This window comes from Hemiscyllium ocellatum, chromosome 5, assembly GCF_020745735.1.
Source record: "Hemiscyllium ocellatum isolate sHemOce1 chromosome 5, sHemOce1.pat.X.cur, whole genome shotgun sequence".
NCBI classification, from domain to species: Eukaryota; Metazoa; Chordata; class Chondrichthyes; order Orectolobiformes; family Hemiscylliidae; genus Hemiscyllium; species Hemiscyllium ocellatum.
In genome coordinates this window covers 106592734-106619903 of record NC_083405.1, presented here as the reverse complement: position 1 = coordinate 106619903, position 27170 = coordinate 106592734, and the positions used below count along the sequence as shown (strand labels likewise).

General features: G+C 41.4%; 1 protein-coding gene across 3 annotated transcripts in view; it reads right to left on the bottom strand.

The window, feature by feature from the left end:
* The window catches only part of ccny (cyclin Y), a 243992-nt gene that overhangs the window by 117052 nt on the left and 99770 nt on the right, over positions 1-27170 (bottom strand). The gene's annotated exons all lie outside the window — the stretch shown is intronic.

The window sequence follows — 27170 nt, the reverse complement described above, 5'->3', positions numbered from 1 at the left end:
CTGTATGGGAGATGACTGGCCAATCTTTTCCCCGCACATGACGACATGTTAAATGACTACATGCGCAGTCTACACAATAATGCGGTTCTGCATCTGATCACTGCAAGTCTTAAACTAGATTACACAGGTACACCTGGCACCGACTTACTGCACACAACCAAATAACACAGGGCCCCCAATACCCTCATGTGGAAGGTGCAGGGTGGGTCCCTGTTATGAAGTAGATGTTATTACACAAGTCCTGAAAAATCCGCTACTTATAAGTGTATTCTTCTGTGAATGCTGTAGCAGTCATTGTTGCTGGACATATTCCTAACAAATTCAAGTAAAAATCTTGCAAACCCATATGACAAAATTTGGAATCTGACTTGTTCAGTCACAATTGTGGCATTCACAATCAAAGAAGAACCAAAATGTCTTGAGATCACATCTCCCAACAATAGTATCATGAAGCTATTCCAATTGCATAATTTTGTTCAATAACTGGCCTATATCAAAACCACAAACCCATAGTCATCACCATAGCAACATGCACCACTGCATCCAATTGAATTCTGTTTCACAGAAACAAAAATAGACGTGCTGCAGATAAGATCAGGGAACTATGATACCAGCATTGTCTGATTACGTTTTAAAACCGCTCAAACATAAAAGGGCTCGAGATTTAATTTTGTTTGCCTATTATCTTAATGTCTCAGGAATTCATTCATTAAATATGAAAAAAATCCCGGCACACCAATGATTAATATAGATTGGTATAGACAGCGTACATGCATCATTGGATTACACTCAAATCCTTTACGTACATGTTAGCCATATTGCTAGTTACTTAAAAATATCCATTTAAAAAGGGACCATGCATTGCCAGAAACTGCCTCATTAAATCCTGTACGTACATGCCTGTTGCACATTAATCTTTGAAGTACAAAGTTCAACGTTGGCAAAGTTGTTGTCAACTGCAAAGGATCTTTCAGAAGGTGCACTGGGAATGCCAACACAGCACATCAGATTTGGATACAATCCTTTGCTTTGAGGAAGAGGAAGACTGGAGATTAACAAAGCTGGTGTGCACAAGCACACCACTTGACCATCAATGTCAGCCCTGCCTCAGTTGTGACTCCTCTCACCTTAGAAACAGATTTGAGACACACTCGAGGACAGCAAGGTTGATTCGCAATCACCATATTGAGAGAGTGCTGCACGACAGGAGGCTTCACCTTTTGAATGAGCAAAGACCTTTCTGCCATCTCTGCTGGACTAAAACAACCTATAAAACTACACTGAAGAGGAGCACAAAAATTATCACCAGAGTCCTGGCCAATTATCTATCACTCAATTAACATCACAAACAAAAACATTACCTGCTCATTGACAGATCAATGTTTGTGGGAGTTAATGTGTACATTAGTTGCATTGTTTACTCCATGACAACAGTGGCACAAAATATTTCATTAACTATAAAGTGTGTTGAGATAACCAGCAGTCATGGACAACAGTACATAAATGCAAGAGTCTATTTGCTTCAGAATAGTCAAGCCCATTTGTAGGTTATTCACTTACTTATCTTCTTGTCCATCATCAGTGCACAGTCTGATAAAAATGAAACAATCCAAAGAAAAACTCTTTTGTCCTTTATATCATGAAGGCATATATTCACCACCATACTGTGAGGAACAACTGGGATGCAAGAGTTCTGGATTAGTGGTGCTGGAAGAGCACAGCAGTTCAGGCAGCATCCGAGGAGCAGTAAAATCGACGTTTTGGGCAAAAGCCCTTCATCAGGAATAAAGGCAGAGAGCCTGAAGGGTGGAGAGAGAAGTGAGAGGAGGGTGGGGACGGGGAGAAAGGAGCATAGAGTACAATAGGTGAGTGGGGGAGGGGATGAAGGTGATAGGTCAGGGAGGAGGGTGGAGTGGAGCGGCACCACTCCCCACCTCTTCCTCCGCTACATTGATGACTGCATTGACGCCATCTCGTGCTCCCACGAGGAGGTTGAGCAATTCATCAACTTCACCAACACATTCCACCCTGACCTTAAACTTACCTGGACCATCTCTAACACCTCCCTCCCCTTCCTGGACCTCTCTATCTCCATTAATGACAACTGACTTGACACTGACATTTTTTATAAACTCACTGTCTCCCACAGCTACCTGGATTACACCTCTTCCCACCCTACCTCTTGCAAAAATGTCATCCCGTATTCCCAATTCCTCCGCCTCTGCCGTATCTGCTCCCAGGAGGACCAGCTGCAAATGTGTTGCTGGTCAAAGCACAGCAGGCCAGGCAGCATCTCAGGAATAGATGCTGCCTGGCCTGCTGTGCTTTGACCAGCAACACATTTGCAGCTGTGATCTCCAGCATCTGCAGACCTCATTTTTTACTCCCAGGAGGACCAGTTCCACCACAGAATACACCAAATGGCCTCCTTCTTTAGAGGTCACAATTTCCATTCCCATGTGGTTAAAGATACCCTCCAACCCATCTTGTCCACATTCTGCACCTCTGCCCTCAGACCCCACCCCTCCAACCATAACAAGGACAGAACGCCCCGGTGCTCACCTTCCACCCTACAAACCTTCACAAAAACCAAATCATCCGCCGACGTTTTCCGCCACCTGCAAAAGGATCCCCACCAGGGATATATTTCCCTCCCCACCCCTTTCCGCCTTCCACAAAGACTGTTCCTTCCGTGACTACCTGGTCAGGTCCACGCCCCCCCTACAACCCACCCTCCCATCCTGGCACCTTCCCCTGCCACTGCAGGAATTACAAAACCTGCGCCCACACCTCCTCCCTCACCTCCATCCAAGGCCCTAAAGGAGCCTTCCACATCCATCAAAGTTTTACATGCCACATCCACAAATATCATTTATTGTATCCGTTGCTCCCGATGCGGTCTCCTCTACATTGGGGAGACTGGACGCCTCCTAGCAGAGCGCTTTAGGGAACATCTCCAGGACACCCGCACCAGTCAACCACACCGCCCCGTGGCCCAACATTTCAACTCCCCCTCCCACTCTGCCGAGGACATGGAGGTCCTGGGCCTCCTTCACCGCCGGTCCCTCACCACCAGACGCCTGTAGGAAGAATGCCTCATCTTCCACCTTGGAACACTTCAATCCCAGGGCATCAATGTGGACTTTAACAGTTTCCTCATTTCCCCTTCCCCCACCTCACCCCAGTTCCAAACTTCCAGCTCAGCACTGTCCCCATGACTTGTCCTACCTGCCTATCTTCTTTTCCACCTATCCACTCCACCCTCGTCCCAACCCCTAACCTTCATCCCCTCCCCCATTCACCTATTCTGCTCTATGCTACTTTCTCCCCACACCCATCCTCCTCTAGCTTATCTCTCCACCCTTCAGACTCTCTGCCTTTATTCCTGATGAAGGGCTTTTGCCCAAAACGTCGATTTTACTGCTCCTCAGATGCTGCCTGAACTGCTGTGCTCTTCCAGCACTACTAATCCAGAATCTGGTTTCCAGCATCTGCAGTCATTGTTTTTACCTGGGATGCAAGAGTAATGAGTGTCCTTTCCTCCTGTAAAGAGTCACTGCATTCTGGTTTTCCGAGGTACTACACTCAAGCATTAAACAATGTCTTTTAAAAACACTGTCACCAACACTTATCCGCTACTGATCCTTCCTAGTTTGGCAATTCAAAACTGAAGAGTTAAACCTCACTGAAATGTGAACTGAGTTTCTCTCTCCACAAATGCTGACAGATCTGCTGAGTATCTCCAACATTTTCTGTGTTTGTTAGTCTGAGTCACCTTGCTCCATCACAGGCTGTGCTCTAACATACCTTGCCATATTCAGCATTGGAATTGAGGAACCTGTTCTACCCAGTCAGTAATTATCTATCGCTTTGCCAGACAATATGTTACAGGTGGATTTCTGCCCACTTGTTTAACCTATCTCCATTGTTACAATATTTACAAGCAGATGCTTCACCTCCTCTTCACAACTTAGTTTCCAACCCACCTTCATGTCGTTAGCAGATTTGGCAAACACTCAGTTACTTCATCCGAGTCATTGGTTTCGAACATTAAAACAATTGGAGTCCCAACATTTACCCGAGACACACTGCTCACAATGGCTTACCAACCGAAAGATTACCCATTTGGATCCACTCTTCACTTTCCATTCGTTAGCCAATTCTCTGTCCATACTAATGTGTGACCCATCCACCATGAGCTCATATTTTGTGTAGTAACTCATGGTGTGGAGTCATGTCAAATGTCTTCTGTAAGTCCACGTACACCACATCTACAAGTTCCCCTTAATCCATGCTGCTTGTTACTTCCCCAAAGAACTCAAATAAATCAGTCAAATATGATTTTCTTTTCACAACGCCGTGTTAATACTTTCTGATTACATTGAGATTTTCTAAGTGCCCTGCTGTAACCTTCTTAGTAAGAGATTCAGCATTTCCACAAAGATACGCAGGGCGGGTGAGGTATGGTGGAAAGAGGCTTGCATGGAGCATAAATAGTGCCACCGAGCAATGGGCTAAATGATCTGTTTGAATACAGCTAGTGCTATGCAATTCTCTTCTGTACTGTAATTATCTGGCTATCATTGTGCGCTATGCGAATCAAAGATGACATACATACAATGTTGGACTGGCTACTTGAAACACACTGCAGCACACTGTCTTCAGAAATTGAGATCACTCAAATATTTATTTGCTCAATTCTTTAAGCTATGTGCTGCAAGTGATTTTTTTTTCAAATCATTAGACTGCTTTTGGTAGATGTTTGTTTCAACACAAAGACTACTTATTTAGCCTTAAAGACTTAACCACCAAACAAACTCCTGACACCAAGCTGCAGCCATGTGAAAATGTTTTCCATTTTACACTGAGAATGAAGGGCTTGTGCTCTGCAGCAGACAGCAGTAAACACACAGGGCAAGAACCATTTCAAAAATGTCCCTCACAACAGGGTAGTGCTGCGGATTATAAAAACCTCTTGGGAACTTCCAAGTTATAGATCTGAAAATGAGCTGCGTCTGAACACATTTCAGCATTCTGAACAGAGACAAGCACAAGTATTTTTGTAAAAAAAGGTGGGCCTGCTTTGTAGTCTGGATGGGACGTTGGTTTAGAACATTATTGTTGTACTTTGAACCTTGGATTTCAATTCAGTTGACAGTGCCTGAAGAAAATCTTCTGTCTCTCCTGGCTGTCACATTACAAAAGCAAATTTGTTTTGGTCTGTGCTTTGCGGACAAACTCACAACACAAATCATATTCAATGATGCTCAATATTCTCAGAGGAGGCACAAGAAAGGAATTGGTATAATTATATAATTGTATTTCAGAAAGCAACATACACAGCATAATCCCTTCGTGCTTGAGGTGTGATGTGCTGTTAGAAGTTGAAGTCACATCTTATTTGCACTGTTTTTGACCTGGTTTCTTCAGTACTTGATGTGGTGGTTGGCTGACAAAAGTGGGAAAGAGTCCAAAGTGCCACATTCCTCAACGACAGCATCCCACATCCTAAAACTTTGAATGCCCATAAAATGAAAATAAGCAGCAACTTGTTTTCAAATGAATGGGCTGGCATGCTCTGCTCTTTAATCATCGCCTACTCCAAGCTGAGGATAAACCAGATTTTCAAACCTTCTGCACTTACAGACCACTGTTATTTTAGGACAACACAAACTCAGAGGCCAAACTGCCCTTCAAATCCATTAATTTGACAACTTAAACAAAAACACCTGCTTCTGCAAGATGTTTCGTATCAACAAAATATAGAGCTTGCCCAGATGAAGGAGGTATCAGCTGTTCTCAGCGAGAATGATCATGGAACTCAGCAGTTTTATGCTGGGGAGCAGAAATGAATCTAAAAATATCAAATAAGGTTTTGAGAGCAAACTTATATTTCTGGATGTGGCTGTGCATTTTTGGGGTCTAGATTAGAGTGGTGCTGGAAAAGCACAGCAGGTCAGGCAGCATCCCGAGGAGCAGGAAAAGAGACATTTCAGGCAAAAAGCCCATCATCAGGAAGGGCTTTCTGATGAAGGGCGTTTGCCTGAAACGTCGATTTTCCTGCTCCTCGGATGCTGCCTGACCTGCTGTACTTTTCCAGCACCACTCTAATCTCAACTCTGATCTCCAGCGTCTGAAAGTGGAGTCGCAGGTAGATAGGGTAGTGAAGAAGGCATGTGGTATGCTTTCTTTTATTGGTCAGAGTATTGAGTACAGGAGTTGGGAAGTCATGTTGCAGCTATTCAGGACATTGGTTAGGCCACTATTGGAATATTGCGTGCAATTCTGGTCTCCTTCCTATCAGAAAGATGTTGTGAAACTTGAAAGGGTTCAGAAAAGATTTACAAGGATGTTGTCAGGGTTGCAGGATTTGAGCTATAGGGAGAGGTTGAACAGACTGGGGCTGTTTTCCCTGGAGGGTCGGAGGCTGAGGGGTGATCTTAGAGGTTTATAAAATTATGAGGGGCATGGATAGGATAAATAGACAAAGTGTTTTCCCTGGGGTCGGGGAATACAGAACTAGAGGGCATAGGTTTAGGGTGAGAGGGGAAAGATATAAAAGAGACCTAATAGGCAACTTTTGCACGCAGAGGGTGGTACGTGTATGAAATGAGGTGCCAGAGGATGTGGTGGAGGCTGGTACAATTGCAACATTTAAGAGGCATTTGGATGGGTATATGAATAGGAAGGGTTTGGAGGGATATGGGCCAGGGTGCTGGCAGATGGAACTAGATTGGGTTGGGATATCTAGTCGGCATGGACAGTTTGGACTGAAGGGTCTGTTTCCATACTGTACATCTCTATGACTCTATCTGCAATCCTCACTTTTGCCTTGTGCATTTTTGGGGCAAGTCTTCCCATGGAATGAAGTTGAGCAGCATTGAGCCTGCAGTGGGCAATGTGAAAACACAACCACATAATCTGGTAGTTAGCCCCAGGGAATCAAATAGTCTGAGCTGGGGGTGGTTAGCAGCAGCACGGCTGGCACAGTGTCCAACTAAAGACTCTGGAATGCAGCCTGGCAAATACTGTTGCATATAGTCTTGAACAAAGTAATTAAATAGCAGGGTGGTGAGCTGTCATTGGAGCGATATAAACCAGAGTTCTAATGACTGACGCTGCACTGTGGGCAGAAGAATGTGACCCTGCAGGATGAGTTGAAGCTGCTGTTGTAGGTAAATCAGAGGTTGAGCTTTGAGGGATAGAACTTGGAATCCCTTGTTAGGAAGGGAGATTTTGAAAAACTTTCTTATTCAATGTAATCAGTAAGATCGAAGTGCACTGCTAAACCAATTTGTTAGATCTATCCTGGATGGGCCTGCGACTTAAGGGGTAGTTCAGAATATTTGTCTACAATTTGTCTGTTAATTCGTGTTTAATTCATGTCAATTTGTGGATTTGAATATGGGATAGACGGCACATACTGTGCTGAATGATATCACAAAACTTTGTTTCAAACCATGGAATCTTGAGGCTTTGTTCTTTTAGGAAAGATCTGGGATTTCAAATTTTATCTACTTTAAGCAATAGGTCATTCATCCCTTCACAAATTACAAAAAATTATGGATGTAAGTTTGCTCGCTGAGCTGGAAGGTTCGTTTTCAGATGTTTCATCACCATACTAGGTAGCATCATCAATGAAACTCTGGTGAAGCACAGGTAATATAGCCCGCTTTATTTAGGTGTTTAGGTTTCCTTACATCCAGAACTTCAACCTGAGCTATAAAACTTCTCAATACCCGCTGCAACAATTTAGATTAGTTACATTTATGGTCTTCTTAAAGCTCTCAGCTCTTAAATCATTTCAGTCTTTTTTCTTACCTGGTGATCAAAAGTTCCACAAATCTTGGAGCCTATCAATCAATACCTAGTAATCCAGACAAGCTTTCAGAGACATGAATAGCAAATTTTCCTCATTAATTGCTGAACAGTACTGGACTATTACGTGGTTCGACAAGATATTATTTCAGTCTTCAAAATTGATGAAAGCAATAGAGACATCATTAACAATTACAGCAAATGTAGGACTCAATTAATGCCATAAATCATTTAACATAGAAATATAAAATATACCTCTATTAAGACTGTATGCATTTATTTCGGGCCTCAAATGGACAAAACAAAAGGTAGGTGACAACATCTTTACCAAGCTAATATTTAAAAAAAACTTTTAAACACATACAAATTGTCTCTGAAGTTACAGGAATATAAACTTTTACTTGCTGAATTGAACATTATTGGGACAGAATCAAAATTTTGTGAGCCGAATGCAGTTAAAACAACTTATAATCTGATCTGTTTTGAATGTCATCTAGCCTTAACTAAGTTTACAATTTTACAGTTCCCATATCAGTTGGAATATTGCGTGCAATTCTGGTCTCCTTCCTAACGGAAAGATGTTGTGAAACTTGAAAGGGTTCAGCAAAGATTTACAAGGATGTTGTCAGGATTGGAGGATTTGAGCTATAGGAAGAGGCTGAACAGGCTGGGGCTGTTTTCCCTGGAGTGTCCGAGGCTGAGATAAACTTTATAGAGGTTTACAAAATTATGAGGGGCATGGATAGGATAAATAGGCAAAGTCTTTTCCCTGGGGTTGGGGAGTCCAGAACTAGAGGGCATAGGTTTAGGGTGAGAGGGGAAAGATCTAAAAGAGGCCTAAGGGGCAACGTTTTCACGCAGAGGGTGGTACGTGTATGGAATGTGCTGCCAGAGGATGTGGTGGAGGCTGGTACAATTGCAACATTTAAGAGGCATTGGATGAGTATATGAATAGGAAGGGTTTACAGGGATATGGGCCGGGTGCTGGCAGGTGGGACTAGATTGGGTTGGAATATCTGGTCGGCATGGATGGATTGGACTGAAGGATCTGTTTCCACGCTGTACATCTCTATGACTCGAAGTAAATGGCAACTTATAAACTTTTCACTGTACTCTTTTTAGTGCAAGTGACAATAAAACTAATTCAATTCTATGCAAATTATACAGTAATTGTACCTTTAACATTAAAAAAGCACCAAGAGTGCACCCCAAATGAAAATGGACGAGAGGAGAACATCTAAGCTATGTCAAAAAAGACTAGGAGGGCCATCGAAGGCCAGGTAAAGAGATCAAGTTTGAGAAACCTTCTGAAGGTGAAAAGTGAAGAGGTCAAGGGGTTTGGGGCAAATTTGAGACAGTCTGGCTGAAGGAGCTGAAGGCTCTGTTAACAAGACAGAGAAAAGCTGGAAAAGTAAGTTGTGAGGTAGATACCAAAATGGAAGCAGTTGAAAAGAAATTTAGTCTTTCAACACAAGAGGAAGTCAGTCATTGTAGTTAAAGGTTAAAAGATGGAGTCGCAAGCAAATGGCATGAGTGAAACACAGTTAGGGTTTGCCAAGCTGGTAAATAAGGCTGAGGAACCAAGATGACTGGGAAAAAGAAGAAGAAATAAATAAGTAAAAGAGTGAGACCAATTTAAATAAAGGATAATTGCGGGGGCAGCAAGATTTCATGGATGGTGATTATCTGCTGACTGATCACAAAGATATGAATAGGAGAGTTTCCTACTTTTGACTCAGCGCCATTTCCCTCAATACACTGATACACGAGATGGTTTTGGGCAACTCAGCTACATTACCAATTTTAGAAATATCCACTGCATATACTTGGACTGGCGATGGAGCATGAAGACCCAAGGCTAATTACTCAATCTCTTTGTCCATTGTGGTCATGAGATTGATGCTGCATTGTAGCAACACAGGATGTCATATTGCTATGCAATTATTTATTTTGTTCATGCATAGGTACTATAATTACAGAAAATTCTTGTAAAGACAGCAAAAGTGTTCAGCAAGCATCTGGAAAAATAGGACATCCTCAGAAAGATTCTGGTCGTACATCCTTTGCAGCTACAAAATGCCATTTTCAACCCAAGAAAGGCTGCAATACCTCCCCAAAACATTAATCATTCTCAAGCTGGCTTTCCTTTCCTATACAATATTACACTTGATCCTTCTGCTGTCTTTGATTTATCACTTTGTTTGACTACCATGCAGTACTGGAGAAGCAAGAAATGTCTCTGTTTAGATACGGGGAAAATCAAAACCCATATTCAGCACTGAAAACAACTGAGCCACCAACTCCATTTCTCTCCTGGATTCATTCAGCAACCGAACCAAACCATTCCCCATTTTGGCATCATTGAGCTTTCAATAACATTTCTGCCTCTAGTTCCAAGCATGCCTACTTCCACTGGTTGGTCTCTGCTCTGTCTCAACTAGCCTCCCTGAAACAAAGCTTATCCAAAGCTCTGCTATCTTTATCTTAGAATATGCCGAATTCCATTTGTCTATCAGTCTGATACTACCAATCATCACTGGCACCTCAATTTCAACATTTTCAACCACTGTTTTAATCACTCCATTTTCTTGCTCCTCTTGAATTCTTTCAGACCCAGAATTTCCTGAGATATCTGTTCTCCTCCAATTCTGGCTTCTTGCATTTCCTAAATTTTCATTACTCCAGCTCTGCCTCCCTAGGTCCCACATTCTGGATTTCCTTCCCTCTCTGTCCAACGGAATACAGCCTTTAAAACCTACCTCTGAACAATTTCTGATCCCCATATGAGGGCTCAGTATCAAACATGTTTGATTACACTCCTGTGAAGTACCTTGGGAGGTTTTGTGACATGAAGTTGCTGTAACAATGCAAGTTGTTGTAAGGAAGTTGCTGACCTATGCTCTCACCTCTCTCTGACATGCAGCTCAATACTAGCACCCTGCAAGAGCACACTAAACCAGAGAAGTTCCCTTCCATTTGTCATACAGTACAAAGTAAAATCATACTTCACCCACGGCAACAGCTAAATGTAATCAGCTGTGTGATAATACAGAATGGAAAGGTTGTATAAATTAGAAAAAATAAAAAATATTTGATTGATGTGTATTTTCATGTACAGTCACTACACAAGAGAAATATGAACAATTGATTTTTAAGTGGCTTCATATTTGAGGGAAAACAGAAAAGGAGGACATTTTCCTCTGGCTCAGTTCCAGCTGCTGAAACATTGGGAGCCTTAGGGTCCCCTCACTAAAGCTCATTATTCACAGGCGAGCCTTGATGGTGAGCACAGACTGACAAATTAACCCACTGCTACTGCTTCCTATCAAGGCATACCTGACCATGTCTTCATTCAAGGTCAAATAAGAGGTGGCTGGATAACACACTGCAGAGCCAGGAGCTCATCAATTTCTCACACCCTAACCCAGGGACACCATAGCCACGTGTCAGATACTCAAAGGACATACTGATCAAATTGATACCTTCCAGCTTTTCATCAACCACATATTCAAAGAAAATGCTTGATTTTATAATTTTCATTTTGCAAGGTAAAAACAATGACTGCAGATGCTGGAAACCAGATTCGGGAGTAGTGATGTAGGGAGAGCACAGCAGTTCAGGCAGCGTGCGAGGAGCAGCGAAATCGACGTTTCGGGCCAAAGCCGCAGTTAGCTCACAAAAGTATTTTCTAAAGGGCAACAGAGAATTGGAACCAGTGAAGTCGAAACTACCGACCAGCTGAAGGTTATTGGTATGTAAGAATATGTTTTTAAATTGTATAAATTTTGATAGGGTAATGAGCTGGAAATTCTTGCATTGTGTTACAACGCACTCCAGAAACCAAGGACCTCAAAATGGTGGACCGAGCACAGGAACAGTTATGTAGGCAAAGTATAAAAATCAGCTAAAACCCCTCATCAAGACAGCACTGTTAGAAGTAAATAAAAGTCCTGCTGGAAAGCAGATTGATTCTACTCAGATTAATCCAATCAGCTGCAGTGCACCCAGTCTGACTAACTTGGAGGTAACTGCTTTAATTCAGTTTGTACTCTTTTCAAATTTAAGTATTTTTCTGTTTGACTTACATTGGGTCATTTATTATTTTAAATCTCTCAGCCCACATAGGTAACTCGAAAAACTACAAAGCACACCCTCTTATCATTTGCACCTGCATTAAATGTTTCTCATGACAGAGAAAAAAAAGAAAAAAAAGTTTTAGGCAGACCATCTCTATCTGACAAAACAATTCTGTTCCTTTTGACATCAAGGCTGCATTTGATCAAAGGTAGAATCAAGGAGCCCTAGTAAACACGAATCAATGGGAACCAGAGGTCAAACTCTCCTCTAATTAAGTCATACAGTCATAGAGTCATAGAGACCCTTCGGTCCAACTCATTCGTGCCGACCAGATATCCCAACCCAATCAAGTCCCGCCTGCCAGCACCTGGCCAATATCCCTCAAAACTCTCCCTATTCATATACCCATCCAGATGCCTTTTAAATGTTGCACTTGTACCAGCCTCTACCAGTTCCTCTGGCAGTTCATTCCACACATGTATCACCCTCTGCGTAAAAAAGTCACCCCTTAGATCTCTTTTATATCTTTCTCCTCTCACCCTAAACGTATTGCCCTCTAATGCAGGACTCTCCCACCCCAGGGAAGAGACTTTGTCTATTTATCCTATCCATGCCCCTCATGATTTTATAGACCTCTATATGGTCATCCCTCAGCCTCTGACGCTCCAAGGAAAACAGTCATACTGGGCACATAGGAAGATGGTCAAATTTGTGAAAGCCAGTCATCTCGGTTCCAGGAGTTCCTCAGGATGTTAGGCCCAACCATCTTCAGCTGCTTCATCAACAAACCTCTCTCCATCATATTAGGTCAGAAGTGGGGATGTTTGCCAATGATTTCGTAATGTTCCGCACCATTCATATCTCCTTAGACATCTCCTCAGTCCATGACCAAATGCAACAAGATCTGGACAATATCCAGACTTGGACTCACAAGTGGCAGGTAATATTCATGCCACACAAATGCAAAGCAATGACCACCACCCATGGAAGAGAATCTAATCACAGTATCTTGACATTCAACAATGTTACCATCACTGAAATGACCACTATCAACATCCTTGGGCTTTCCATTGACCAGAAACTCAACTGGAATAACCACATAAACAGTGTCTACAAGAGCAGGTCAGAGGCTCAGAATACTGCAGGAAACTACTCACAGCCTGACTTCTTATAGCCTGTCCATCAGCTACAAGTCAGAAGTCAGAAGTATAATGGAATATTCCCCACTTGACTGGATGGATGCAACTCCAACAAACACTGAAGCAGTTTGATACCATTCTGGACAAAGCAGCCTGCTTGATTGGCATCACATCACAAGCATCCACTCCCTTCACCACTAACACCCAGTAGAGCGTGGGTGGAGCATTATCTACAAGATGAATTGCAGAAATTCTCCAAAGACCCTTAGAGAGCATCTTCCAAACCCACGACCACTTCCATCAAGAAGGACGAGGCAAGCTGATACATGGACACACCAGCTTTTGCAAGATCCCTCCAAACCACTCACTGTCCTGACTTCGAAAAATATCACCATTCCTTCACAGTCACAGGGTCAAAATCCTGAAATTTGCTGCCTCAGGGCATTATGGGTCTACCTACAGTAGAAGGACTGCAGCAGCCCAAGAAGGCAGCTCACCACCACCTTCTCAAAAGGTAACTAGGGACAGGCAATAAATGCTGGCCAGCAAGCGATGCCAAGGTCTGACAAGTGAATAAACAAAAAATAAAGAACAGAAAATAAATCTATACAGACAACATTGAAATACTATTTTATGTCAGGTCACAAGTTCTTTAAACTATTTTTTAAATGTAATATACTGAAATCCTGTTCTTATTATCCTATTGCCCCAGTGTTATCCTTTGTTTTATATACACTCATGTTGAGAGTGTGTTATACATTTCATTATGTTCAAGATGCTGTATAAACATAATTTGCTGTTGATGGTAATACCTTTGGAAGCACAATCTATAGAACTTTGAAGACAATGAGTTACTAAGTACTGAAAAGTAAAGTTGCAATTTTTGTAGTACTTAACAATTAAATACAACAATTGGCTAACTAACTGGTTACACAAACAAGCGTGGGTTTGTCAACGCATGTCTGCTGAGCATTTTTTAAAATTGTGGTTTGAATGGTCTACTGAGTTAGACACTAATCACGTTCCAACTCTAAAATTCACTTGATATTCACTATATAAGCAGTGCAAACAGTTAAAAGAACAGGCTACCTTTTTCACGCAATTGCAAAGGATTTTCTGAGAAAATTTCAAACATGCAAATGAGAGCTGAGTGTTACTGAAAATCGCATACTGAAAATGTGATGTGTAAGCTCATTTCAGGCGGTTTTCAGACTAGAAATAAATGGTGGTCTGGAAGCACACTCCAGGAGCTGGACGCAGGTCCAAAGTGTACCCAAAATTGAGCTTTGGAACTTTTGTGCATATTGCTGACCAGCTTAAGATGTCAATATGGCACCTACAGGCAGCTCATTAGCTCTACAAAGTTGAGAACTGTACTCCTACTGCTCCTGATGGTCTTATCCCTAGTTACCTAACTTCAAGATGAAATCCAAACACAGGGGCCTTTATAATGCACATGATGTCTGATTGAACCAGGAGTTCTACAGAGCCATCACTTGTATAGGGATGTGATGGCACAATGGTAATGTCAAGAGATTAGTAATCCAGGATCTCAGGCTAACATTCTGGTGTTATGGGTTTGAATCCCATCAAAGCAGATGGTGAAATTTGAATTCAATAAAAATTTAATGTTGTCACTTGTTGTTAAAATCCCATCCGGTTCAATAACACCCTTCAGGGAAGGCAATCGACCATCCTTACCCGGCCTGCTCTACACACAACTCCACTGCCATATCAATATGACTGACCCTTTAAACAGATCCTGGAAACATGAAGGATTGGCTATAAATACTGGCCTTGCTAGCAATGCTCAGACCTTACAAAATAATATTCTAAAAACCTGGAAGCTTCACTGTCTGCAAACTTTGTCGGTGTTGTAATATTTTTAAAAAAGTAATCAGGTATTTTCTTTATAAAATGAAAACTCAGCGCTGAAATATTTTACCTTCCATTGTTCACTTGCTTCAGAGAAATAAAGGCCCTCAATGTTATCACAGCTGTTATTCCCAACCACCTTACCACTAAATTTAAACATGCAGATTCAGTTTAGATCAGAAATTCGAGACTTTCACCATTAGTATACTTCAATTATAGCACACATTTTCAAATAAATGAATGCTACAATTTGACTACTGCACATTGCTGTTAATTAAAAGTCACCTGCAAGTAAAAGTTTAAAAACAGACAGCACTAAAATTGCTGAAAGGAAATAAAATGAAGAGGTAAAACTGAATAGAGAGAGACACAATCACCTCAAACTTTATGTAATTTTACTTTTTCTATTTAAATGCAATTTCAACTGAAGGAATAAACATCAAATCTGGCAAAAAAAAATTCTGTGACCTGCATAATAATTGTTTATGTTTGAAGTTATGCCTCAATTTACACTCACTGTGGAAATAAAGGTGTAAATGTCTACTCTGTTCCAAAGTGTTTCCTTAAAAAATAACCAGGTCACTTTTTACTCCTACACAGGTTAACTGCTGCTATTCACTCCCCCTGCTTATTTCAGCTGCTCTCAAGTCTAATCCTTATTCATCTTTCTGACCTTTGCAGCTGAATGAATTCTAAGCCCTTAATGTGTAAACAAGTGCCAGCCTTGTTTAACATGGAACGCCATGATTCAGATTACTGGAGAAAGCCAGGTTTCCTTTTCCATGACAAAATTCAGAAGCACATTGCAAAAAACATGGTATTCATCACTCATTGAAATGAGTGTGCGTACAGCCATAATCAGTATCCAAGTTCTGCGAAGTACTCTGTTGATTAAAGTACCACTTGGAGTGGTGCCAAGCCACAGGCACCATGAAGATTTGATTAATGGGCTGCCTCTGACCAAGAGCAGGAAAATCGACATTTCAGGCAAAAGCCCTTCATCAGGAATCCTGATCGATTTTCCTACTCCTCGGATGTTGCCTGACCTGCTGTGCTTTTCCAGCACCATTCTAATCTAGACTCTGATTTCCAGCATGTGCAGTCCTCACTTTTGCCTGCCTCTGACCAAATTGATCTTAACCAGGGCAGTGTTAAGGTCACTTTTAAACCTTACAATTCCCAGACCATTGGAGAACTCTTCTTCTTGGTGACTGTCCAATGACTTCCAACATCTTTGTTGGAAGTACCGACATTCAAAGAACAAAGAACAGTACAGCACAGGAATAGGCACTTCAGCCCACCAAGACAAGGTGCTACATTTTGGTAAGGCAAGCCAAGGCAGTTATTAATACAGTTAATGGTAAGAACCTGGGGAGTGTTGCTGAACAAAGAGACCTAAGGGTGCAGGTTCACAGTTCCTTGAACGTGGTGTAACAGGTAAACAGGGTGGTGAAGAAAACATTTGGCATGCTTGCCTTCATTGGTCAGTGCACTGAGTGTACGAGTTGGACCATCATGTTGCAGCTGTACAAGACATTGGTTAGGCCACTTCTGGAATATTGCAGTCAATTCTGGTCACCCTGCTGTAGGAAAGATGTTGTTAAATTTGAAAAGATTTCGAAGGATGTTGCCCGGACTAGACGGTTTTGTATTAGAGGCTGGATAGGCTGGGGCTTTTTTCCCCTTGAGGATTGAAGACGGAGGGGTAACATTATAAAATCAAGAGGAGCATGAATAGGGTGAATAGCCAAGGTACTTTTCCTGTCGTAGGGGAGTCCAAAACTAGAGGGCATGGGGTTAAAGTGAAAGGGGAAAGATTTAAAAGAGACTTTGGGGCAACTTTTTCACACACAGAGTAGTGCATGTATGAAATGAGCTGCCAGAGGAAGTGGAGGAAGCTGGTGCAATTACAACATTCAAAAGACATCTGGATGGGTAAATGAAAAGTAAGGGTTTAAAGGGAATTGGGTTCAAATGCTGGCAAATGGGACGAGATCAGTTGATATCTGGTCAGCGTGAGCGAGTTGGACCAAACGGTTTGTTTCTGTCCAGATAACTCTGATTCCATGGCTGACATATGATGCCTTTCTACACTGAATTGATAGACACTGGAAAAAGGAAAGTTCAATGCTATGACTCAAAACACTCAACACTTTGCTCGGCTTCCACAGATATGCACACTAATTCCACTAACAGGTCATCAGAAAACTTTGAAAATAAATCCTGCCTGATTGTTCTTCCTCATCTGAAGTAAACGGCTGATAGATGTCAGGGACAAGACTCGGTAAATGAAATTAAGAAGAGAAAAGATCTGTATGGAGTGTGTTCAATGTTGTCATTATGGTAATAATTAAAGTGAAATGAATTCTTAACTTGCTCCATTAGCGTGTCATAAATGCAGTGTAAAATTCTCTCCATTTTCATTTCACAAATATAAAATGCTGACTACTCTGGCAGTCACATCCAAGTCAAATATTTTGGATAATTGCCCCTCCCAGGATTTTTGAGATCTTCATCATGTTCCCCCACATTATTCCTCTCTCCATCTAAAGCTGTGCAAGTGACTTCCAGCAACTTCACCACTCATCCAACAAGTGGCACGGTGGTTAGCACTGCTGCCTCACAGCGCCAGGGACCTGGGTTCAATTTCCGCCTCAGGCGACTGACTGTGTGGAGTTTGCACGTTCTCCCCGTGTCTGCGTGGGTTTCCTCCGGGTGCTCCGGTTTCCTCCCACAGTCACAAAGATGTGCGGGTCAGGTGAATTGGCCATGCTAAATTGCCCGTAGTGTTAGGTAAGGGGTATATGTTGGGGTATGGGTGGGTTGCGCTTCGGCGGGTCGGTGTGGACTTGTTGGGCCGAAGGGCCTGTTTCCACACTAAGTAATCTAATCTAATCTAAAGTTTGTACCACATAACAGGCACTAGCTTCCAAATAAACCTATTGGACTATAACCTGGTGTTGTGTGATATGTAACTTTGTACACCCCAGTCCAAAACCAGCACCTCCAAATCACATTACAGACACGGTGTCAGCAAAATACAACTGTGCTGTAAAAAAAGCATTAAACATCTGATTTAATTTTAAATCAGACTTGCAGTTAAGTGTCTTCATCAACATGCAGCAGGCTATCCAGTTAGAGGCCATCTTTGATGTGGCTGTACAACTGAGAGTTGAAGAGGTTTACACAGCATTATCTTATCTTTGCTGCAACGATTCATGGTGCTGTCTCTCTGCTGCTACTTGTTGCTTCAGTCAAGTGCTGGACGCTAAGACAGAGTCTTGACACGTCACAGTTTTTCACCTACTGTGGTAACCTTGAGATGATGACAGCACTGACTGAGGAGCCAGCAGTTTATACAATCTTATCTTGGAATATGACTACTGCAAATGTGTTGCTGGTCAAAGCACAGCAGGTTAGGCAGCATCTCAGGAATAGAGAATTCGACGTTTCGAGCATAAGCCCTTCATCGAATATGACTAACCTACTGTGCTGAAAAGATAAGAATGCCATAGCTCAGAATGCCAATTGTCCACCAGATAAACTAATTTGATCAAACCAGTTATTCCTTAAATCACATTTTAGAGGTGAAAGTTAAACTCTACATTTTTTAATTCATTCACAGGATGTGTTGCTGGCTAGGTCAGCATTTACTTCCCATCTCTGGGTGCCCCTGAGAAGATGGTTGTGGTGGTGGTTAGCTACTTCTTGAATCCCTGCATTCCATGTGATACAGGTAACATGGTTCCAGGATTTTGATCCAACAACTGAATGGCAATGTATTTCCGAGTCAGGACAGCGAGTAATTTGGAGGGGAATTTGCAGGTGCTGGTGTTCTCATGTATCTATTATTCTGCTGGTTGCCAGTGGTTTGGAAGGTGCTGTTGAATGAGCCTTGGTGAATTTCTATAGTGCATCTTACAGATAGTACATATTGCTGCTATTCAGTATCAATGTATGCAATGCCAATCAAGCTAGCTGCTTTGTTCTGAAGGTGTCAAATTTCTTGAGTATTGTTGCACTGATCCGGGCAAATAGGGAGTATTCCACCACACTCCTGACTTGTGTAATTTGGTTGATGGACAAGCTTTGGGGAGTCAGGAAGTGAGTTACTCACTACAGGATTCTTAGCTTCTAACAGGTTCATGCAGCCACTGTTTTTAAATAGCGATTCCAGTTCAGTTTCTGGTCATTGGTAACCCCTTAGGTTGTTGGTAGTGTGGGATGCAGTGATGGCGATACCATGAATTCCAAAGGGTGGTGGATTGAAGCTCTAAAGTCGGAGATGGGCATTGCCTGACCCTCTGTAGTATGAATGTTACTTGCCTGCTGGATATTGTCCAGATCTTGTTACATTTGGCCGTGTACCATTTCAGTATCTGAGGAGTCATAAAGAGTGGTGAACATCAGGCAGTCATCAGTAAACATGCTTGGTTCCGACCTTATGATGGACAGTAGGTCATGTTGAACATCACTTGGATTAAGCAAGTGTACAGAATGACCTCTAGATCGAGGAATTCATCATCCATCATAAACAGTGACTCAGCAGCGGCACTACCGATTGTGTTAGTCAGGTGTTAAAGGAGATGGCTGCTATACTGGCTCTGCAGCAGGTAGTGAGGGAACCAACAGGAGGAAAAAATATATTTGACCTCATCCTCACCAATCTATCTGCCACAGATGAAGCTGTCCACAACAGTGTCAATAGGAGTGCCTGCAGCACAGTAAATAACACAAAAATGCTAGACTCTATGTACTATCAGAATATGCTCAGTATTTGTGGCATAAATGGCACTGTCTGTATATCATCACTCGTGAAGAATTCTTTAGACTTAGTGCCAAATCTCACATTAGCCCTACATTATTCAACATACCAGACCACAACTAATTGAATCTTTTACTTGAAAATGCTTTTCAACATAATTTGCAGCCAGAGTCTCATAAATATTTGAGACATGAATCACTACCAATCTTCAGATGAAATGAAGATAAGTCAGAAGCTCTACAAGTTAGTCACAGGGGGATGGATAATTCCTGAAGAAAGTGAACTATTATCAGGACATAGTTTATACATGTCATGTTGTTCACATTGAACACAAACTAAAGTTTTAAAGATTTGGAGGTGCCGGTGTTGGACTGGGTTGTACAAAGTTAAAAATCACACAACGCCAGGTTATAGTCCAACCGGTTTATTGGGAAGCAATCAGGTGGATTTTTTAAAATGCACTTTGAACAGATGTATGTTTATCCTGAAGTATTATAAAAAAATTTAGATTTGCTACTGTGCATTTTATGATCCTTAACTAACAGAATTACAAGCCAATAACAGGTAGTCAAATTCTATATAGCAATGCCAGTTCCCCCTTTAAAGAGACTCAAATCAAAGACATTTAAAAAACGTGGACCTTGAATTTTACCAGAACATTCAGAGTTCTTGAGAGAGATCAGACATTCCACATTACTCACAACAGGTCTGGAGTGATTTTGATGCCTTTTCCAGTTCCATACATTCAACAGTTAGTCACTGCAGCAGATGTGGTGTACTTGCAAATCATCCCTAATTAAATGTATTCTTGGATTTATGGGTTTCTTTAAGCAATATATTTTGCTTTACATTCAACTCTGCTATTACACAATCACTGTTCGGCTATTTTTGTTCAGCAGAGACATAACACTGATAGTTTCTGTGGCCATGGTCACCTACAGCTTGACCTCAGTATACAATGGTGTTTATGTGGCACACACAGGTTCTGTGTGGTACACCTCAAAGTTCAAAGCATTATTATGTAGATAATAAATAGGGCCAATAAGGATAACCATGTCGTCTATTTCCTGCCCATCTAAAATTACAGTATTGCAACAAGATTCTCTGAAGTGGTAGCACTCTGGGTGAGGCTTGGTCAATACCGACTCAAGCGATTGGTGGGGATAACTTTCGCTCCTTCCTTACTGACTGGGTACAGGTGATTTGACCTCTGTTACGCATGAATGACTGGAGCTGCAAGGAGAATGACATTTTGCTGCTAGTATGCACAAACCCCAAATGTACCCCTCGCAGCATGCACAAAATATGAAGCAACTGGCTCTGGGTGTTCAAGCACAAATATACTTACACTGCATCAAAGGAGGTTAGGCTATGTATTTGATTTCAAAGTACTTGGAGTGTTAAATGAAAACCAGATGGCCTTTTGGGATGTGGGTGACAAACAAACCAGTGTCTTGAGAGTTGATGACTAAATAGGTAGGAGTTTGTAATAATGGAAGGAGGTAGTCTTCAAGAAGAAGAGGATGTGGGACAGGATTTTACCTTTTGGGTTTGCAACCTTAATGCTGTTAAACTCTTGACAGCAAGGTGGTGAAGAAGTTGAACAGAAGTCAACCCCACTCAGTTTTACATTTATTCTCAAAGTGAAATGAACAAACAAACAAACAAACAAACTTGCTCAATCTGTCCTCAGAACTGAAGTTTCTCATTCCTGGTACCGTTCTTGTTAATCGCTTCCGCACTCTCTCTAGTGCATTCATATCTCTCCTTTAACATAATGCCTGAAAAATATCCAAGACCACCGTTCATTTTTTTATCACTCAGCCAATTGTGTACCCATGTTGCTACTATCCCTTTTATACCGTGACCTATAACTTACTTCACAAGCCTGTTGTGTAGCAGTGGAAGGGAGGGTCGCTGAGCCTTCAGTGACTACCGCTATGGCCAAGCAGACAGCTGACTGCCTCTGGACAGCAGGTCGTCTTTCCATCAGCAATATAGTCCCACCTTTGGCAAAATTAGCCAAGGGTGCATGATACTGGCAAATGTTACAGTGGCCAACATCTCAATTTTTCACGTCTTCCAGTCTCCATGTTCACCCTCATGGAATTAAGAATCTACTGATGTCCCTGAAAACATTGTCAAATATCAAACAAAAAATCCATCTGGCTCACTAATGTCCTTCAAGGAAGGAAATCTGCCATCCTCACCTCCTGTATCCTAATGTGACTCAAAATTTTTTTTCAAAATGGCATAGCAAGCCGCTTAGTTGTATCAATCACTACGAAGTCTCAACAAAAAAAAATGAAACCAGACAAACCACCTGGCATCGTGTAGACACTGCAATGGACTATGGCAGAAACAGCCCTATTGGCCCTGCAATGTCACTGCGTCAAACTCCTGGAATTCGCTCCATACAGAAACATGGACTGCAACAATTCAAGAAGGTAGCTCACCACCACCTTCTCAAAGACAACTAGGGACAGGCAATAAATGCCAGCTCACATTCAAGTGAACTAAAAAAAAGTGTGGTTGAATATCCTGCTGATTGGTTCAGTGTTGTGGGGAAACAGAATGGGATGTCAACAGTGTACAAATGGAACCTGAAATCACATTGAGAAATGATGCGACCGTGAGTACAGAATCAATCCAGGGAAAATCAGCATTGAGGTACTGATGGGCTATAGTCAAATTGAATGGTGGAATAGGTTCAAGAGGCAGAATGCCCACTCCTATGTCATATTCACCCTTCAATCTAAAGTTATTCATTTCTGTTGTAATGACTATACTGAACAACACAAGCAATAGGAGAAGTAGGCCATTTGATTGCAAGTTAATGCATTCAATTTTGATTTCCTTAAGTTACTTATATTTATTATTTCCAGCAAAACTCATAATTCATGAAGGAGTTTGTGTAATTATTTTATTGTCACATACATTTATTATACGTATGTACACAAGCCAAACACAGCATAGCTATTAAAGCAGAAGAACAAATGCCCTATTCTCGCTCATCTATGCAAATTCAATTAGTTTTTAATTTAAATAGGTCACTGTCACACTTCATTCCTCATTGATTTCTAGAGTCAGGTGAGTATTTCAAATTCATGGTAATTAAAAATAAAGTTACAAAATCGGTTGCACAGAAACCAAATTGAGCTACTTGGGATATAGTTTTCTTACCCAGGAGTAATGAGAATAAAGATTTACTTCGATTTGGATTTGACCTTTTACAGAGTTCACTTCTCACAAGCTACTGCAAATTGTGAAGCACATTCTCACTTTCACTGGTTTGTTTGCACTTGCGATGATAGGGTAAAAATAGATTTGTGTGCTCAGGAGAAATGTCGAGAGGATACAGTGATCCAATCTGTATTTGGGGAAATTAACTTCAAATTGCAACAGATAAGTAATTATCAATGGAAGTCAAAAATTAGTTTTATTTATTTCTGACGTCATTTGACTCCACTAGTTTCCACAGTGACAGGCCACCGAGGTATAAGAATCTACTGCAATGCTAATTACCTTCACTCATTTCCAATTTTTTTTTACAAAAACAGTTTTTAAAAATTTTACATGTACTTAAGGAAGGGAAATGTGAAAGCATGACTGCTCCCCAAAATAGCCATGTTAGTAGATGAGTCAGATGCAATTTTAATGCTGAGTCTAGATGTAATCTATAATCACATTAGCAAAACTGTACTCAATTCTCCAGTTCTGACATGTTCTGGGAGTATTCCCAACGAGCTCAGTGACATCATCTCAGAATTAGCCCAGAGCACAAAACTGCTGAGCCTCTGCCTGACAGAGTCACAACCCGTTTCTATCTCTAGTGCACCATCAGGACTACTTTGATTGATCAATGAAAAGTTGCCCAGCACTGCCCCTCGATGTTTCCTAAAGTGCCCTAACATGGTATTGTTACTTGAACTTCTCGAGCAGGTGTCCTGCTAGTACTCTCATCTCAACAAACTGGATCTTTGGTTCCAAATGCCTCGGCCTACATTCTACCTGCCAAACAAGTTCCTGGACTGAAAATATTTCACGGATTACTTGCAGCGCACAAAATTTGGTTCAGGATTTGTAGCCATTTCCACCCTCCACCCTCTATTTTCTTCTTAGCCTTCCCACCTCTTCAAGTAATTACTTCCCCAGTTTCTGCATTCATTACCAGCACCATTCTTTCAGAATGCCAATTTGATGCAAAAGTTAGAAAGTTATCGGTTCCATGAATACAATCTAAGCTAATTGTGCAGAACTCCTTTCATGCTAAACTGAAGTACCAGGGGTACAGTGCCTTAAGTTCCCACATACATTTAAATTCTTTGGACTTTCATATGAAAAAAAACTATGCACACTCTACGTTATGCAAACAGAAATACTATCAATACGGTTTTATCAGTAATTTGTTTTCAAGACTCTTAACATGGCAATTGGTGGATAACTGACAGCATCAGCCAAGAAAACTCCACAAATGTACAGCCATGCTGCCTCCAATGGGCAGCCAGTTCAGTAACAATGTGTAGACTCACATTTATGAAGAGATGGAGAAAGGATAGAAATTAAAATGTCATACAAGATATGCAATGATAGCTGTCAAAAGAAGTTGACGCTACAAAATGCATTGCCATTCACCTAGAAAGCATCTATCCATGCACATCAGCACGGGCATATACACACAAAATCACATTATTAAAAATACTGTCTCCAGTTTTGATCTCTTCAGAAGATGGGTAGCAAAGACGTCTGGACTCCAGAGTAAGCCCAGAAATTGATATCCAGTTTAAAAATTGTTAGTTCTCATTGTATCTGGAAAGCTGGAAAGTTCCAATATATTGTTACTGTTCTTTCGATAGCTATAAGATTTAACAGACATTTAAAATAATGAAGACATGAGACAGTGTACAGGTTGTTCTGCTATAATGCACATTTTGTTGATGCGAATTTGCTGTAATACAATTGACAAATTGGGGACACTTTTTATAGCGCAAACCTTTAAAGTGTGTATTGGTTACAACGCGATTCTGGCCCCATTAGTTTAAATGGTGCTGCTATTATGCGATTTCCCTGTAACACGGGGTTGCATGAGAACGGAACTACTGCGTTATAACAGAACCGTCTGTACATGGGAGCAGAATTTGTATTAGATTAATTAGAATGAGGGGTAGTGTGTGTAATTTGCACAGATATAAAACTAATTTAAATATCAAGAGATTTTTCTCTTCATAGTAGACCAACAATCTTTGGGAAAAATTGTCTCATGCAGTCAAAGTGGATTCAGTGAAAGCATTCAAACAGTTATGGATGCTTTCTTGGCTATCACTGATACCATTCTGTGCAAAATATAATTCAACGGGAAGCACTGGATTCATAATGGATACTTCCTATATCACTACATGGACCAGGCTCAACATACAGCCCCAGTCTGTTCCTGAGTGCCAGGTTTGCATGCTCATATTCCATTTGTGTCCTCGATTCAGGGATCAAATACTATTGTCACCCATTGTATTCATCCAGTACATCTTGGTATAAATGGGTACTTCCAGCAGTCACACACTTGGACCATTACTGATTCAGGAATTAAAAAATTTTTGTGGTACAGCCACAAATCAGTAATCTTGAAGATCTGAAATGAAACAGCATTTCTCCAGCATTTCCTTTGTCATTCTGCTGGCAGCTCTGGAGAGAGGGAGAAGTGGAGCTAACCTTTTTAACTCCAACATTTTTTCCAGCAGACGAACAGGAGAATGAAACGTAGCCTCTTATGTGAGGAAGTGTAATTGGGGGAAATGCGGGATTTGGGGTGGTTGCTATAAATGCTAGTAAACAGTCTAATCTGGAAGTGGAGATGGAGAAGTTAAGGATAGAGCAAGCAAGAGTCAGAGATGGAGAAGAGGAGAGAAGGGTGGATATGACAAGCAAAATTGGTTCATGTTTTCAATTCTAGATGAGAGCAGAAAGAAATACCAGTACAATATACAAGGTGGGGGTGCCCTCCAGGGAATGTATTGCATTCTCCGCAAAGAAGAGATGTAACTAGTGCGAGGTATCCATAGACACTTTTTTTTAAACAGCAAGTGAGACAAGTTAATGGAGAAATTGGTCAATAGACAGCTACTCAGCAAGGCACAGGAGGGTGAAGGCGGCTGGGATTGTTCAGGGCTCATGGAAGACATCCCTCTCACTCTCTTGGTGGACTGAAGGGGAGTGTAAGAGGAGCTGCAGATAAAGAGGGTGGGGTGGGCAGGTTGGATGAATTGGGTATAGACGAACTTGCCCACCTCACCACCCTGCTCCCCTGCCACCCCCATTATCTGCAGCACCCCCCACTCCCACCCCCAGGCCTGAAAAGGGTTACATTCAAAACATTGACTGACTTCGACACCTCCTGATGCTGCCTGGCTTGCTGTGTTCTTCCAGCCTCCTGCTTGCCGATGGTACATATTAAATATTTTACAACATGTAATCAGCAACAACATATATAAGTTAAAGCCAACTACAAACTGACTTAAATTCTGAGGATTTTGCCTGTGGAAGGCTTGGAAGCATTGTTCTTTTATCATCAACACAATTTCCTATCAGTTTCATTTTACATTGCCAAAAGGCATTAAAGCAACTGAAAATACTATGGTGAACATGGCATCTAATTTGTAAAAGCTTAATTTTGAAAAAAAGATGTGTCCTTTTACATATTATTTGGAAATAAACAATGGTGTGTCACATCAATGAGAACAGTTCTACACAATAACAATAGGGAAGGGAGGAGCAGTAATTCTGATGCTTATCAAGAAACAGTTTACAAATCAAACAATCCCACTCTCTCAGCTGGGAAAGAATGTGCGTCAGCAACAGCCTAGTGGGGGAGGTTGAAATGGAAGTGGGGGAAGGTGATACGGTCAGAAGAGAGGTGATCTTTCAATAATCTGTATTTATATAGTCCCTTCCACAGCCTCAGGGAGCACAAGCATTATTATAAAACAAGAATAACAGTAGCTAAGTTGTACAGAAGGTTTCACAAACAGGACTTATGAGTACAACAAAGTAAGTGAGTAAGTGATCCAGGAGTTCTCTCCTTTTCATAAGTTACACTGTAATGTCATGGGATAATTCAAATCATGTAATCATATAATGCAGAAGAGACCCTTCAGCCCATTGAGTTGGTAGCTGATCTTCAACTTAACCCTATTTACAAGCACTTGAGCCATAAACTTGCACGTTATAACATCCAGGTACTTTTTGAGGATGTAAGGCAACTTATCCCCAATATCCTCCAAAGCAGCACATTCCCGACCGTCACCACACTCTGACTAACCCTTCAACTCAGGGGAACAGCTGCTCTTTATCTATTCTAAACATTTCCCTTATAAATCTTGCACACCTCAGTCAGATCACCCCTCAGTCTTCTCTGTTCTGACGAAAACAACCCGAGCCTATCCAACCTCTGCTCATAAACTTAAGATTTTCCATCCCAGGCAGCAAGCTAGTGAACGTCCTCT